Here is an 8,048-nt window from a genome sequence, read left to right on the forward strand (position 1 = left end):
ACTGCACAGGCTGCATTAGTAACCAGTAGCTCATAGCAAACATTATACATTTCACAAGGTTCCAAGTTAAACGTACCAACAGGCTGTGTGCTCCTGACAACAGATTGTAGAGTACTGATACTACTAATCAACCCTTCATACGAATGACCTGTGCAGTCACGCATGCGCAAAACACTTCCATCAGAGTTACATAAATCATGACCATCATACTGACAAAGTAATACAACAAACGTATTAAGCATGATGTAAAACATGAAATTAGTGACATGGAGTTATGAAATAGGACAATAATGAAGTAATCATTTTTAAACACCCCACAGTTCCCATTATTTATAAAGAACTTTTTTATACCCATGAATTTTACTTATGTTTTTAACCAAAGGCCCAAAAGAACCGAACATAAAGTGCCAGGAGAGTCTGAGGACATACAGTAGTAAATCTACTCATATGTACGTGTACGTATGTTATTCAATGTGCACTGCACTCTAGCAGAGAGAGGTACTCTCTCAAAGCACACACCTCAAACAAAACTAGAAAAAGTGCCCCTCGGGGCACAGGTCTCCACCAGGGTTGTGGCCTCCTGGTGGTGCTATAATAGGCCAATGTGAAAAGGGTGACATTTCTTCTTACGCCTTGGATGGCAATTGGATGATTTGAGGCATTTTGTTCCAAAAATGTGTTTTGCAAAAATCCACCTGTTGGTGGCACTATAACAGGCCAATGTGAAAAGGGTGGGATATATTCCTCATCCTAGTATGAAAGTCTGTGAAAGATTTAACGTAAATTACACGCTCATGATTTGAGGCTTTTTGTTCAAAACGGGCCAATAATGCAAGATTTGAAAGCCGATGTTAGCCAATTACGATGGAATCTGAAATATCGGACAGATCCATCTCGAACACATGACTATAGAGATAGTGTGTAATGATTTGCGGGATTTTTGGACAGAATCTGGAGGAGTAATATATTAAAAATGGTTTTTGGTGGTGGCACTATAACAGGCCGTTCTGGAGAATTTTGGGCAGAGGTTCATCGTTGACATCTCACGATAATGAAAATCTAAACATTTTTGTAAAAAGATCTTGTTTAAAAAAATAATCTGCCTAATGATGATGTCACTAAACTGCCCACAGCCCTCCTATGAGACACAGACTGAGTAGGAAAAAAATCGTGCCATTTTTTCATGATTATTAGTGAGGACCTATTATATGAAGATAGGTTGAAAAGTGGTGAAGTGGTCCTTTAATGATGCCAGAGATTAGCTGGTAACAGACGGACGGACGGAGTGCAAAACATACTCTCTCCCCATGCCTTCGACCTGGTGGAGACAATGACCATCACGAAATGACCAGACGAAAAATATAGGAGATCACCAATCCCTTATGTGCAGACACCTAAATTACAGTAGTTTTAGATGATTAGATATGACTAGATATTTGGTGTAATTTTGATTGATTTTGATTTAATACTTGTCATAACCCGGCCCGTTGGGCCATGACAAATTGAGGACACAGAGCAGTGTTCAAAATAACAATAATTTATTTGTAAGATAACTAATAATAACTTTATATAAATGATAATGCTTACAGAATGTATGAGATGTGGTAGTCAGTAAGATCAGTGGTGTCAGTGTGGATGTGTGGTTAATATGGTGAAGGTGTGTTGTAGTGTGCAAATCAAATAGTGAGGAGCAGCAAACAGAAGGGTGCTGTCATCTGGAGTGGGACCAAGAGAATGGCTGGCAAGCCCTCTTTATAGGAGTTCCAGGAGCACTGATCAGGTGCTCTTAATGCACCTAATGAGTTGTCTCAAGTGGACCGACGCCCACATGATCTGTGGGAGAATACACAGACAGGGCAGTACACCATATAGACAGCATAGGCCCTGCAGGGGCCGTGACATACTAAAAATAAATAAAACTACACAGTGGCACAGATTTATTATACACAAAAATGCTTAAAGGATAAGCCAAAAAAGAAAAAGCCCTCAGGGCTGATTAGGTGAGTGCTTCTGCTAGTGTCCACAGTGTGTTCCTTACTTCCTACTGACCACTGAGGAGATCCTATCCACACTTTTCCTGGGCTGTGTGTGCTCCAGTTCCTGTTGATTTCATTGGATATCATTGGTCATCTGACCAGTTTCATTGGCTTTCATTGGATCAAGTCGACAGGAACTGGAGCACACACAGCCCAGGAAAAGTGTGGATAGACAACTTGTTCTTTGGTTGACTTTTCTGATTTTGATGGCATTTTTTCCCATTCTAAAGTTAGTCGAGTGTGCATCTAATCCTCGCCTTCTTCCTCAGGGGAGGGAGGGACTACGGTCTTATTCAGACTGGCTGCCAAAATACAACCAAAATCTGATATTCTCTCCAGATTGGATTCAGATTAGTTTTGAGTCTGAACGTTATTCAAATCTGATTCCCTTGTTGTTTTTTTGCTGTTCAGACTTGATTAAACCAATCCGATTTCAATATAAGACTTAAGGAAATGACGTGAGGGACGTGAGGATGGAAATAAAAAATAGAATAGCTATTGACTCAAATTTCCCCTGAATTCCTTGCTTCACAACACAACTTTCCATTTACCGTAGACATATTAGACAACAATGCCCATTTCCACCTACCTACAGTACAAAATTGGGAATCTAAACAAGGCAGAGTCAAAAGAGGAAGGGAGAGAAACACAGATTGATTGTTAGATTATGTAACATTGTTACAGGCAATAATATAATTACATCATTATGCACAGCATTACATGCTGCTATGTCAAGCACATGTAACTCTATTAATCAAACATTGACTCTGTCATAGGCTCAGTTTTTATGCGCAAATATTTCCCTAAACATTGAGAGAAAAAGGTTAATTCCAATATCACACACTGAAACAAGATTCATTACCTATAGAATAATTAGTAGCATATTCGTATTGTGTATGTCATCAACAGATTTCGGACAAAGCACATCTATCTGTGTGACAGATGGCCAGGTGTCGCAGTCCATTCAAGAGCCTTGAGGTATGTCTTTTTCACACGATGCAACTTTCAGCTGTCCTCATACTGTGTAAAGCCCCATTCAGACCGAAGAAGCAGAAGCTAGCTTCTGCTTCGTGGTCCCATGTTATCTCTATGCAGAACAGCTTCTGCGTTTAAAAGCTGGAAGAATAGCTTTTTTTTGTTTTTGCGTTTTTTTTTTCTCACCGAACCTTAACTTTAAAGCAGCTTTTAAAAGCTGGAGCTTTAAAAATCTGCGTGTAGCCAATCAGAGCACAGCGTGGTTTGAGGAGGCGGAGTTGAGCTCATTTTACGAAACCAAAAAGCTTTGGAAAAGCTGTCCGAGCCAATTGTCCGCATTAAAAAATAAACTTTTTAAATATGGGCTGTATATGAAATATGAATGGATATTTGGCAAGACCATAGCATATTTAGTGATAGAAATTAAAGTTTATATGAGAAACAAGTTGTCGAAGCGGTGAAAACAGGTTGTGTTCCGTGTTCCGTCGCGAGTGTCACGTTTCTGGGGACAAGTGATCGTGCATTCACCCCCCCCTCCGGTTCTCATCGAAGCTATGGATGGACTACTGAACTGAACTCTCCAGAACGCTATCCGTCGCTTGTGGACTGTTTGTGGACTAAACAGTGCACGCACACACACACGGTTGATAAATTAGCAGATATAGATAGATAGACAAACAACTAAACAATATAGTTGTGTCGGAGTTTTCCCCAAAACCTTCCCCGAGAAGAGTGGAGGAGCAGCCCGCTCTCAGCGCGTTTCTGTGCCGGTCCTCGTGTGTTTTGCTGGACGTTTCCTCGCACTAAAATTAATTGCCCTTGTCGCGGGACCTCGCCCTGAGCACAGGGAGTTGACCACTGGTGTACGCTCCTCGACACCCAGTCTCAATTTAGGGGGTCCTCCGCGGGCCGGGCCACAGGGTCCAGAAGTCGGTCCACTTTTGCTCGAGGTTTCTCCTCGACGACGGGGTCTGGCCGCAGGTCACGCGAGGCACTATCACCGTGGTACAGTGGCGCTAGTAATGTACTACAGGAGTGGGGCCTTGATCATACCTTATATCAGTTGTATGTACCCCCTCTATTTATGCAATATGTTGCCCATGTTTTGTGATTGGTTTGCTGCGTTCTGAATCGATAAACCAATCGCATATAAGATTTATTTGAGGGAATCATTTAAATTGGTCTATTGCGTTCATGTAGGCCTATCGATGAACCTCATACCAAAAGTTGAAAGATAGTAGATAGCCTATATTTATAGATAGATAGAACACGTGTGTGTGTGTGTGTGTGTGTGTGTGTGTGTGTGTGTGTGTGTGAGAGATATTGAGCACCGTGGAGGAGCCGACACGGGGCTCACTTGCGAGCCAGTTCTCTCTCAGTGCCCCTGCAGTAATAACCCCCTCCCGGTTCCCACCGAGGTGAACAACTGAACCCCGTAGCTGTCTCTGACCGTGGACTAAACACACACACGGTTTATAAATGAGCATATATATATATATATATATATAGTCTATAGACAAAGAACTAAAGTCCAGAGTCCCCAGCGCGTCGTATGCACCGCGTGTGTGTGTGTGTGTGTGTGTGTGTGTGCGCGAGAGAGATCAATAATGAATAGCCTTTATTATAAAGGCTATTAATTATTGATCTCTCTATGCACATGCATATCATACAACTGATATAAAGTTTATATCAGTAAACGGTGAGGGTCCGTGGGGGTGGTGGAGGAGCGGTCTCCTACTGCCACATATAGCCAACCGAGGTCAGTGACAGACAGACAGCGCCGAGATAGGGGCTCACTTCCACGGGAGACTTGGGACTGAATGTCCGGAAACCGCACGTAAACATAAGCTGTTTTAATTGCTTTTACGACGTGCTGGATATATACAATTGTATTTCTACGGTATGCTCTTTCTAAATCAACATTAACATTACATACAGAGCCGCCATTTAAAAAAATGCCCGGAGGGTTTCGCTCGTGGCCAGCTGGGGGAGAGGAGAGCGGAGTGGGGGGGAGACATGAGCGCTGAAGACGGGGAGGATTGAGATCCGGTCCGTTCGGTTATTTACAAACAAGTTTACCAAGATTATATTATTTATTCATCGATGAATGGTTATGATGTAACTAAATATATAATTATTTCTCCTCTACAGTCGCTATTTTACATTTTAGACTTTCAAATGCGCATCTGCTCAAACTGCCCGTCTCTCGTCTCAAAGCCAGACAGCCAGTCCAGGCAGCTTGAGTGACAGGTACCTTGTACACGCCCACTTTCTCCAAAAAAAGCTGCGTCTTTTAGAGTTCTGCTTTTGCTTTTTAAAGCAGCTTCTTCGGTCTGAACGGAGCTTTAGAGGTGCATTTGGAACTTTGGACAGTGGCGTGGCAGGGGGTGCTCTAACAGTTAGAGCACCCCCTGCCATTTTGGCAGTACAGTATGTGGACCATGGGGACATTGATCAATTCTTTTTTTTTTTTTTTTTCTAAATTTTTATCCCACGATTTTGTAACCCAGTTTTTCTTTTCACCCAGTGCCAATTATCTAAGTAATCCTGGGCGCTACACTTCCTCTGCCAACCTGGGGGGGCAGCGGACTGACCTCATGCCTCCTTCTATGCATGAGGAGTCCAAGCTGCTTCTTTTCACCTGACAGAGGGGAATTTCCCCGGCCGGACGTAGCGCGTGGAAGGGACACGTTATTCCGACCAGTTCCTTTCCCCTCCATCAGGCGCCCCGGCTGGCCAGGGGGAGGTAGTTTTAGAGACCAGGATTACGGCATGTTTTTGTGAGGGTATGTACCAATGTTCCCTCTAATTCTTTTTCGGTCTGAGCAAACACTCAAACCTCCTGAGCAGACATCAGCAACTACTGAGCAAACATACGTCACCTTGACACCAACTATCCAAACGTTAGATAATGCGAAGTGAGCACCCCTCACTTCACACAGGTGTGATTTTTTTTCTTTTTTCCAAATGGATTGAAATGAAATAGTTACATAAGGTTACGCAAGTTACATTATTTTTATTTTATATCAAGGTGGTAGGCTAGCAATTTTAGAAATATTCAGTTAGTCTATATCAGTGGTTCTCAACCTTTTCAGGCTGTGACCTTCACTTCTTCACTTAAGCCTATTACCCCTTCTGGGGTTTAGGCCGTCGACAAGAGTTCTCCAAGCATCCCGGACCTCAGCCAACACTTCCAGCTGTCCCCAAGTGTGGCCCATAGCTTTTGCATCTGCCTCCAAGTCTCTGCGCCATGTGTTCTGTGGCCGACCTCTCTTTCTTTTCCCTTGGGGATTCCACTTGAGGGACTGCCTTGTGGTGTTTGAGGCTGGTTTTCGGAGAGTATGGCCTATCCATCTCCAGCGCCTTTTGAGGATCTCTTCCTCTGAGGGCATTTGGTTGGTACGTTGCCACAGCTCCTTGTTGCTGATGGTGTTTGGCCAGCGGATCTGGAGGATTCGTCGCAGACTGGTGTTGATGAATGTTTGGATTTTGTTTGTGGTATTAACTGTTGTCCTCCATGTCTCTGCACCGTAGAGTAGGACTGATTTTACATTGCTGTTAAATATTCTAATTTTTGTTGTGATGGCCAGGTATTTTGCGCTCCAGATGTTTTTCAAAAGGAGGTAAGCTACTCTGGCCTTGCCAATCCTGCCTTTCACATCGGCATCTGTTCCTCCCTTCTTGTTGACAATACTGCCAAGGTAGGTGAACTCGTCAACCTCCTCCAGTGCTTCGCCTTCCAGCATGATGGGTACAGTGCTGGCAGAGTTCACTCTCAAGACTTTGCTTTTCCCTCTGTGAATGTTAAGGCCTAGGCGAGCGGAGTTGGTTGCGATGGTGCTGGTCTTTTCCTGCATCTGCTGTTGGGTGTGGGATAGAAGGGCCAGGTCGTCCGCGAAATCTAGGTCATCTAGCTGCGTCCACATTGACCACTGTATTCCATTTCTCTTGTCTGCTGTGGATTGCTTCATTGCCCAATCCATAGCCAGCAGGAACAAGAAAGGCGATAGCAAGCACCCTTGCCTCACTCCCGTTCTTACTCCAAAGGCATCGTAAGTTGGCCCTCATGGATCACCCTGCAGGTCATTCCCTCGTACGTGTTTTTAATTATGTTGGTTAGCTTCTCTGGTACCCCATAGTGCCTTAGAAGCTTCCAGAGGGTCTCCCTGTCCACACTATCAAAAGCCTTCTCGTAGTCAATAAAGTTCATAAATAGCGGGGAGTTCCACTCAAGTGACTGCTCCAGTATGATGCGCAAAGTGGCGATCTGGTCTATGCAGGATCTGTTTTTGCGGAAGCCAGCCTGCTGGTCTCTAAGCTGGTGGTCTACCACGTCCTTCATCCTGTCCAGTAAGATCCTGTAGAAAACCTTTCCTGGGATGGATAGTAGTGTGATTCCCCTGTAGTTAGCACAGTTGCTCAAGTCTCCTTTCTTTGGGATTTTTATGAGATATCCCTCCTTCCATTCGGATGGGATGTTTTCCTGTTCCCACATCTTCTGGAAGAGAGGGTGGAGCAACTCTTCCATGGTCTCTGTGTCGATCTTCAGCGCCTCTGCTGGAATGTTGTCAGGTCCTGCGGCCTTGCCGTTTCCAAGCTTTTTAATGGCTTTCCGAATTTCCTCCCTTGTTGGGGGACTGAGGTCTATTTGAAGGTCCCTGTCTGATTGTTGGATGTGTGGTGGGTCCTGTGGGGGTGGTCTGTTTAGCAGTTCTTCGAAATGTTGCAACCATCTTCTCTTCTGTCCTTCCTCCCCAATTATCGGCTTCCCCTCTTTGTCTTTTACCGGTCTTTGTGGTTTGCTGGTCCTTCCTGACAGCTTTTTGGTCTGATTTCCATGTCTAGCTGCATCTTCAGCCTCCGCTGCAAGCGCCTCTACGTAGTTAATCTTGTCCCTTTTTATGCTTTTCTTCACTGTCTTATTTGCTTCCCTGTACTGTGTTTGAGCCTTCAACTTCCCTGCTCTTGTACGGCTGTTGTTTAGAGCTGCCTTCTGTTCTTTCCTCTCCTCAACCTTCTTCAGTGTCTCTGCTGATA

The sequence above is a fragment of the Protomyctophum bolini genome, assembly GCF_963924005.1.
Source record: "Protomyctophum bolini genome assembly, chromosome: 10".
NCBI classification, from domain to species: domain Eukaryota; kingdom Metazoa; phylum Chordata; class Actinopteri; order Myctophiformes; family Myctophidae; genus Protomyctophum; species Protomyctophum bolini.